We start from the raw sequence: 10,232 nt of genomic DNA, 5'->3' as shown, positions 1-10,232 counted from the left end.
CGATTCCGCCACGTTTGGGCGGGAGGAGGGATGTCAGTCAGGGGCATAACGGTCAGATCGAGCTGTCGTTCTTTGTTCCTGCTCGTCTGTCTGCTTCGGTTTCCCTCGTTGCCAGCTTTTGCCTCGTCGGGCGGAGCGTCCATTTGTCTTTTTTAAGCCTCGTCTTATTCGTAAAGTACGAATACATCCCCACATTATTTTTAATTTGTTATCGACTCGGACGAGTTTGATTAACCGATTCAATCGATAATTAACCGATTCTCTGAAAGTATCGGATGCACAGGATCGGTTCTCCAACCTAGATCCGGACCAATGTGGCACCTGTTGTTGTTGGATATGGACACCCTCTTTTCCAAAACCTGGTTGATCGAGTGCAGTTATGGATTGCTGTAGAAAGGTCTGGAACGTGTGGGTATCGAGTTGATTCATTGTTGATTTGAGCCTGAATGATAATATGGATCCAGGTCCAAATTAGGCTTGACAAAGAATGGTTTGATTTGGATCCCTATCATAATAGTGAATCTCGTGGAAATGGGTGGGGAAGTGAAGAGGAACATTTTACAAGCAAAACTTATAAACGTATCGATTTTGAAAAGGATCCGAGATCCTAAAGAAGATACTTGATATGGACAGCAGTTAGGATAAGATGGTGGGTCAACGATCTCTGATCCACTACTCATATCCAACCTGTTTTCGCCCCTGATGGGATGCATGACCAGCAAAGCTCCTTGAGACCCTATTTAGACACTAAAAGGGACGTGGAATCAATTGGATCCATGGGCATACTTCTCTAGATCCAGACCCCATTTAGTCCAAGGCACGCTTAGTGAATGTAGGATCCGTGACTTGGTCCATTCTGAGCAGGGCCAAGGGTGCATTTGGATAAGAGTAAAAATTCTCAATGGGCCCATGTTTGTCTTGTTTGATTCGTCACTTTTTCTTGGATTTTTCATAAAGCAATGAAAAAAACAACTTATAAACTTTATGAAATTCAAATGCTACAAGAGATAGTGTAACGTCTCTTAAAAATCTAACCCTTTTAAAAAATTTCTAAACCCAAAATTTTGAGAACAATTAAAAACTTTTTATTTGTTACAAAGTTTCGTATGATTTCCTAAGTAATATGTCAACAAGTTCATTTATGATCACATTTCAACAATTTCAAATACACATAAAAAAATGTGAAAGACGAAATTCTTTTAAAATTTAAGATAATTGAGAAGTTATGTGATTTACATTTTAAAATCATACGCACAAATATTGCAATAGAAAGACAAAATTTACAAATATTCTCATTCCAAAATATTATAAGTCTTTAAACGTAAAGATCCATACATAACAAGGTCAAATCATTACAAGTTTATAACCATCAAAATTGTTTCAATCCTCTAAAGATCATAGTAGGTAAGAGTGGAGTCTTCAACCGTGTAACAACCCGCACTTCACATCAATCCTTTAGGAGGTTATCCGTAATATGGTAGGGCATCAACCACTTGCCCGTAGGAAACCCAAAACTAAATTTGAAGAATACATATTAAGTGTGTAATGGTATAATCAAAGTGTGATCTTTATCATTTACAAAAAATGAGGGTCAAGCAAATCTACATCTATACATTCACATAACATTCATTTACATTTATAAGCATTCATTCAATGTCATTCATAATTGCGTATGTTGCATCGATAACATTCAAAATCGCATTCACTATCATTCATGACATTCATTCATATTCATGACACTAAATATTACATTCATTCATATCCATGGCAGGTATTTGCATAAATGAAGGACAATATGCAATTCATATACATTTGCATAAACATAACAAGTCAAATCTCATTTGATCATGTCCAGCGTAAAACACATGCACATGCTTTTCAAACAATTCATAACATGTGGGTTTGTCACAAACATGGCATATGCTTATAAAATAATGCATATGACCAATAGGTCAAAATCTCATTTAATCATCTGAAATGTAAACTTTCACATTCTTTTTTCTCAAAAGAGCATACTCATATCCAACTCGTGACTATGATATGCATTCTTTAAATTATCAATTCGCATGTTCAATATCAGAACATTAATGCACTTTTGCATTAAGATATATAAGAAACAATCCCTGACTCACCTTTCTTGTGTGTCTCACAAACACAAGCACCTCACGTACATCAACAAGCTTGTGACTTACATCAACAGGTCAATCACACCATAAACAAATCTTTTTCATTCACATGTAAAATTCATATACAATAACATATGTGAACCTTAGTAGTCTCTCTATGTTTATAATTATATATTTAAGCATATGATAACAGTGATTTTAAATATCTAATTCATTATTTCTCTTGTTTATTCAGACACATCTGGTACAAAAGAATGTATAGACTTTTAGAAACAACCATAGGGGTATTTATTATTCTATGTATTTTATTTGGTCTCCTATAACATAACTGGTTCTTTTTCAAGCGATTCAACCTTGCAATACAGCGATTAAGAGAACGGACCATGGTCTTAGGTTTTGGCCTACGTCAAACCAAAGTCGCAGACGAAAATCGGGCATGCATCCCTAACTTTGAAAAGTTATGCTACTATTACCTATGACTCATTGGTAGACCTCTCTCCTAACCTCCCTAGGACAAGGACAAGAGGCATCTTCAGCTCTCAAGAACTCAATATGTCCTACAAGGCTTGTATCATCCTTCCCTCTCCCGGGAGGACAAAGAGATCAAGACGAACCCAACCATTTTAGAGAGTTTGGCCTTATCAGTGCTTAAAATGGACCCATGGTCCAAAGTTATCTTTATTATTAAGTCATGGGTCACATTTTAGTATCATTATCTCACAGGATAACCCTCTCATGCCCTTGTGCATGATATCAATAGTTCATGCTTTCATGCATGGCTAAACAATCTATATCATATACATGACTTAATCTTACATACTCTTATGCATGTTTTATGTCACCTTGTAACTTTGCCCTCATGCATATTATATGACATATTTATATTTGCTTTTATACTTGACCCTATCATGACATGATTTATCTACAAAGACTCTCAAGAATGATCCATTTATAACATGCTTTCATGTATGATTTGATTACAATATGTCTTATGCATGGTTCAATCAGATGTATTTTTATCCATAAAACATGTCATGGATATTCAATTTCTTATGCATGTTATATGATACATCATAATTCAATACACAAACATGATAGACGTTAGAACTTATTCATGTTCACATGCATGATTCATTCATTTCAAAGCACACACTCACGATACATACTTTACAGGCATTACATGCTTTATAAGATTAATATTATTTCATATAAGCATTCACAATAGTCATGCCAGTCACATCAATTATGCAACATTCATTTCACACAATATATGCTCAAACATGTACCTATAACAAACATACTTCATATTCCACTATCTAAAATCATGACAAGTATGAACTTAAGAACCACAATAAGAAAAACACTTATATTCTCATACATTCAAATCATGCTCACCATGATCCTTGAGCAAGAGTCACAACAATCCTAGATATCTATAAATAAGTGGTGTGTGTGAGCATGAAAATATTGCATATAATAAAATAAATTTGTTGTGTGTTGCATTTTGCACAACATACTTACCACGGGTATTTACTTGATTTGCATTTTGCATTGTTTTCAATGTACATGGCTTTTCTAGCTGCAAGCAACACTTAGCAATAAGTATTCGTTATTTTCTTTTTTTACCTGCAAATCAATTAGCACAGTGCAATATATATAACTCTAAGCATTTATGTTATTACCACTAAAACTGATAATTACATCTAAGTACATTTTATTTGCGAACACAAACTATGTGTGTGTACCTGCGAAGACCGCACTAGCAATGTATGTGTTAATATGGTTAACTATGCATATTCGCACACTCTCAAGTGCATGTTTATGGTGCAAACTATGAAATCAAAAGCATATTCACAACATGTAAAAAAAAACTATTTTGAAATGAAGTTTCAAACATGCATATTAGACTTTTGAAGACATTTTTCAAACTAAAATCTAGTCTCGCTTAGGCATTTCACTGAACCCTTAGCATGCGCCAAAATTCCTATGAATTAGTCAAAATTCTAGAATTATAAGACATGCTTACAGTGTCAATACGCTAAAACTAATCATGTTAATAACAAAATTAACACATTTGCTACTTTATTTCATGCAACATCATCGAATTAGGCATTTCTAAATATAATTTGCTTCATATAACACTATATTACAATATTTAATAAAATTATCATTACAACACACTAGATTAATACTAAACAACAAGAATTTATATTTTATAAATTTAGTTTAAGATTTTTACCTTTGTGATACGAAGAAAAGAGTAGCGAAACTCGAAAAAAACCAACAGGTCCCACACAACCGCAACATATTTGTCACGTAGGCAAAACACTGAATACTTGGTGTGCGACACACAACACCAAGTGAACCACAAGAACGGGGTTAGTTGGTCATCCTCTCACAGTGGGAGAGTGCTACAGTGCTGCACATGTAACGATAAATTCATCAAAATATGTTTTCATATACAAGCGATAAAAACTATAATACAAATCGGTAACCCGATTGATGAAAGATCACAAACCAATATACTAAAAATCTAAAACAAGGTTGGACAGCTATGTTGGGCGAATCCACAAGTTTACATGTTGTCCAAAGCATATCCACAACATTTGCATGAAGATCAAGTCAAACGATTTCAAAGAAAATATCGAATTTCCTTGGAAACTCAATCCAGAACAAAAATTTAAAGAAAAAGTGGCTAAATGGAAGAGACCCATGCTATCATGGCTGATAGGGGTGTCGAATGCAGCCATACACAATTCCCAATGTTGGGAATTGGGCACACAAAATGAGGCAATCAATAATAATGAAAACCAACTAAAAAAATCACTTAAACCATAAAGTTGGTAACTAAAAGAAATGAACACAATGCATAATACATACCTCTTTCCACTATCAAGTGTGGGAAATGAAACTAACCTATTGGCGCACATCCCGAAATAGGGAAACAATGAAGGAAAACCAAACAACTCTAGCTAGGTCCATCGGTTATGGCTAAAAAAAAATATGAAATCAACACCATCAACACTCCAATTAGGTTCATTGGAAAAGCAGAGGGAGGAAATGTAGATTGCATGCCTCTAAATGAAATCAAGGTTGGATGGAGGCTCGATCAGGCTGGGACAAGGTTCCCAAAATTGGATTCGGTGCAATAACAAAAAAAATTCTGATCTAGGAAAAAACGGCTAAGGTTTATCTTGAAAAAAATGCAAAAAATAGGGAAACAAAAAGGATGAGGGATATAATTGATTTACCTTTGTTTTGCTTGCCTTTAATGGCGTAAACCTCGAAAGACATGACCCTTGTGTGCTCGGCTTGGGTGAACAAAGGAAGAAGAGGGATTTCCTCTCAAAACTGGTGGTCACAGCCAATTGTGACCGATGAAATTAGAGGGAGATTTGGTCGAGCTTGGGTGATTTTTATTTTTGATTTTATAAAGCAATTTTTATTTTTATTTTTAGAAATCAACTTGAACTCTAGTTTTTGAAATCCAACCTACATGGTTTGGGTTTAGAATATTGGAAATTGATTGTTGTGGTTTGATTTATGATATCAGTTTGAGATTAGGCGTTAGTAATCGCGCTACTCAAATTTTGGAATTGTAGAAACTGAGTTGTATGTGGGTATTTTTTTAGAAAAAAAAACAAATATGTTATAAATCTGGTTTGTATTAGAAAAAAAGTATATATATATATATATATATATTAATTAAGTTTCAATTTTTAAATGGATCTACTTGGTTTGAATGTGATTTTTTTAAACCAAGTTGCATGGTTTTGAGGGTTGATGTTTGAAAATCGGTTTTGACTTATGATTTTTTTTTAAACCCAGTTTTAGAGTTTTATTTTAGAAAAAACTCTTATTATATATAAGAGTGAATTTAGAATGCAGTTTTGATTTTAGAAACTCATTTTTTGTTTGGTTTTAGAAACCGGTTTTGGTGGATTTTAGAAAAACTGGTTTGAGTTTTAGTTTGTTTATTTGAAACCGGTTTGGGTTAAGGCATGAATATATATATATATATATATATATATATATATATATATATATATATATATATATATATATATATATATATATATATATAATGTAGATACACATATTAAGAATCTGCATTTTCTTTTTGCTAAGAAAAAAAACATGATACTAAATCTATAAGTTATCTATTTGAAGTCGTTATATGAAATCTGCATTTTTTACTTGTTCGTATGATTCAAGAAAAGCAAAAAAAATTGTGGTGAATATAGCATATAGTTATTCTTGTGCTTGAACCCATGAATATATATATATATATATATATATATATATATATATATATATATATATATATATAGAGAGAGAGAGAGAGAGAGAGAGAGAGAGTAATGGGTGAGTGCTAAACCAATTCGGTGGTAAACTGCATGCTAAATGGGTTTTTCGGGCTTTTTTAATTTTATTTTTAAATTCTGACCATACATATGTGATCTATGTACTTGATTTTAGAGGGATAGTCTCTTGAAGCATTTGATTCCAACACATTGGCAGGTTTTTATAAAGTTTGAAAAACCAACTGTCCAACATCTTTGTAAATTTGTGAAGCTTCAAACATCATTTTTTTCATCAAAAACACATGATTAAGGTGCGAATTCTTAGTAAATCGACCATGCCCTACACATTATGGGGCCGAAACTATATAAAAAGCATCAGAGAAGCCCAAAAAACCCATTTAGCATGCGGTTTAGCACCAAATTGGTTTAGCACGAACCCATTACTCTCTCTATATATATACATTAATATGTGTATGTTATAATTCTGCATTTTTTTCTTATGCTAGAAAAAATAAATGTAAGTATAGTGTTTTCTTTTGAATCTGTGTTTTTATGGGAATTAACAAATTTGATATCTATGAATATTTTGCATATCTATGTTTTTCCCTTCATATGACCTGAAAAGAAAAGTAGATAGGTTAATTTTTTTTTCTATAGTGAAAGATAGATTGTTTATGTATTTTGATTTCAAAAAAACAAAAAAAGACCAGCAACAAAAACTATGGTGTCATGGGTGTTTGATTTGAAAAAAATATATGAAATCTCTCTTTCTTGTCCTATGCTTTTTATATAAACGAAATTCTGGTTTTTCATGTGATTACTCATTGCTTGAATGAGATGTTGTCATAATATGAACATCATTGTTCATATGTGTATTTCTATAGACGTTGTCATGTATGAATAACCCTTGAATTTGTTGTTATATTATGACAACTCGCTCATGAAATTTTAATTATACAAGATGTTGTCATGTATGAACAACCTTTGAATTTGTTGTCATACTAAGACAACATTCTCATGGATTTTAATTGAATAAGGTATTGTCACAAATATGAACAACCAGGTTCATATACATTTCCATTTTTTAGTGGTTGTCAAATGAGAACAACCTTGTTTATATGTATTTCAAATTTATATGAATAGTCTGTCCATATTAGTGTTCATTAAAAGAATTGTTCTTATTCATATATATGTGGTTTAGAATAAATTTTTGGCATATATGAACAGACTTTTCTCATGTGCATTGAGATCAATTTTTTTTGCATGCTTGGATTTCTACCCTGCTCATGTGTATGATAAAAAAATAAAATTTTTATTGTCCTAATTAGTTCAAATGTTAGTTATGTGAAAAAAAATTGCTTTGGCCTCTCACTAGCGTGTTTTGAAAACTGTCAAGAAAAAAATCTGTTTTGACATTCAATGTACATGTTTTAAATTTTTGAAATATATATATATATATATGTGTGTGTGTGTGTGTGTGTGTGTGGTGATAGATGATAGTATTTATGAGGAGAAAAAGTTAGTTTGAAAAAAACAAATAAAATAATTTGAAATAATTTATTTTATATGTGTATCGCCCTGCTCATTTTTATTTTAACAAAAATATTTTGTTATGCATGAATGCTTGCTATGCTCATTTTTATTTTTAACAAAAATTTTCTATCATACATGAAAGATGTTATGCCCATATTCACTTAAAAAAAGAAGAAGAAGAAAAACTTGTTTTAACATGATTAACCTGTTCATATGAATTCATAGGAGTACAAATTCTGTCATAACATGATCAACTTTCTTGTATGTATTTGGAGATGATATTGCTGTCATAACTTGATTAGCTTTTTACCATGTTCATTTCTAAATTTCGCTATTATGAGAACATAAATAGCGTTGCTGAATAAGAAATATATATATATACATATAACTAGTAAGTATGCATCCAACCTTAATTAATTCAAAATAAATAAATAAAATGGAAATGTATTTAGCCCCATAAGGCTTTTGAAAAAAAAAGAGAAAAATGAACACTAACAATATATGTATATATATATGTGTGTGTGTGTGTGTGTGTGTGTGTGTGTGCGCGCGCACACACACACACACAAGAATCAAACCCACTTCATAGAATGCGAGTAAGTATAGTTGCTCATGAATTGAGTGGAACCTCGTATATGTGGGCCTTAGTTGGTCACATGTATATTTATGAGAAATCATGTGATTTGATTGAATAAGAAATAATAATAAAAGAGAGAAAACTAAAAACTATATTTTTAGTTATTCTAAAACCATGAAAAAATGGATTAGACCTAGAAAGAAGAAAAATATCTGAAATAAATAAAAAAAAATTAACTATGCTAGTTAATTTAGGAAACTAGTGGTTTAGCCTATACCTAAGCCTTAGGGGTCGTGTATGAGGTTTGGGATTCATAAACTTTGGATTTACGAATGTCCCCAATTATATTTTTCATGGTTTGGACCTTGAGAAATGATTTTTTCAAGTGAAAGCTTACTATTGGGTGCAACAAACTCGTTGAGAGTGCAATAAGGTGTTTACACTAGTTTTGAGAAATGAATTTTCTCTTAAAATAAAAATTTCAGTGTATCTTGTTGGGCAAGGTCATGAGTACCAGAAGGGTACGTTGGGAAAATTAAAAAATTGATAATGAATCAAAATTTATTATAAAAAAGATACACATATTTAGTTATGTCCTGAAAGATGGGGTAACTCGTCACCTTGAGTGACTCTTTACTCTTACCTTAAGAGTGAGCTTGCACCAACCCCGTGGGATTGAGTTGAGTTGCCGCCAAACTCCTTCTTAGTTGGTGATGGCATGTCATTGTTGTGGGCTATGCTTTGGTCAATATGGTGGACCAGTCTCCGTCCATGGTGGTTTAGGGGATACAAACTTTTTTTTGTTCTTGGAGGTCTAACTACGTACGCTAGCGATAGTGCACTATGACTTTTTCAAAAAAAGAAACTCCTTGATGAAGGATTATGTACCTTCCTGCTGACAAACCAAATTCTTATAGGGTTTAAAAATAAAATATTTAAATCACTCATGGATGAATGTACACCCCTATGCAAACCGGCAAGCCTATAGCGACCCGAGGCAATGGTGCCCTCGTGGAGATAATAATGAAAGTAAGAACTTAAGTAAATTATGATGTGCATTGGTAGAGAGCAAATGATGAACCTAAATAAAAGAGAAAAAAATATATGCATACATGCATTTAAGTTTTGCATAGTTGTTTGAGTGATCTATCAAGTTAGAGGTCTTGTCAAGTCAAATCCCGCAAAGAGTTGGGGTTAGAGACTCGTTGTTAGCCATGGACTTAGTTGGAGTCCAGTTTGGCTTGGTGACCTACCCATGTTCGCTATTGCATATTGGATGGTCATGTTACCTACTGAGACTTGTAGTTTGTTTTACCCTCGTTTATTTTTCCTTTTAGGCACCCACAAGCAGGTAGGCTTGGCGGTGACAGATGCGCATAACTGAAGTATTTTTGAATCTAGATCACATACCCTTCTCTTCCTTAAAGAGCATTTGGGTTTTCACTAGACTTGCACTTGAATGTAATTCTGTAGAGATTCAGCGATAGTTCATCCCTTAAATTTGTAATAAGTTCATGTATATATCAATGGAATGAAAATTTTGTTAAAAAGGGTTTTCTTTCCATAGTGCTAGAAAATATTTGCAAACGATTATAGAAAACATTTAAAAGAAATAAATGTTTGATTTTTTCTTGTTTGCTCTATTAAAAAAAAAAACAATTTGCTCATTTTTTCTTGAGTTTACACATGTTG

Source organism: Nuphar pumila, chromosome 15 (assembly GCF_984573655.1).
Source record: "Nuphar pumila chromosome 15, dmNupPumi1.hap1.1, whole genome shotgun sequence".
Classification (NCBI taxonomy): Eukaryota; Viridiplantae; Streptophyta; class Magnoliopsida; order Nymphaeales; family Nymphaeaceae; genus Nuphar; species Nuphar pumila.
Note: the sequence above shows the minus strand (reverse complement) of the source record.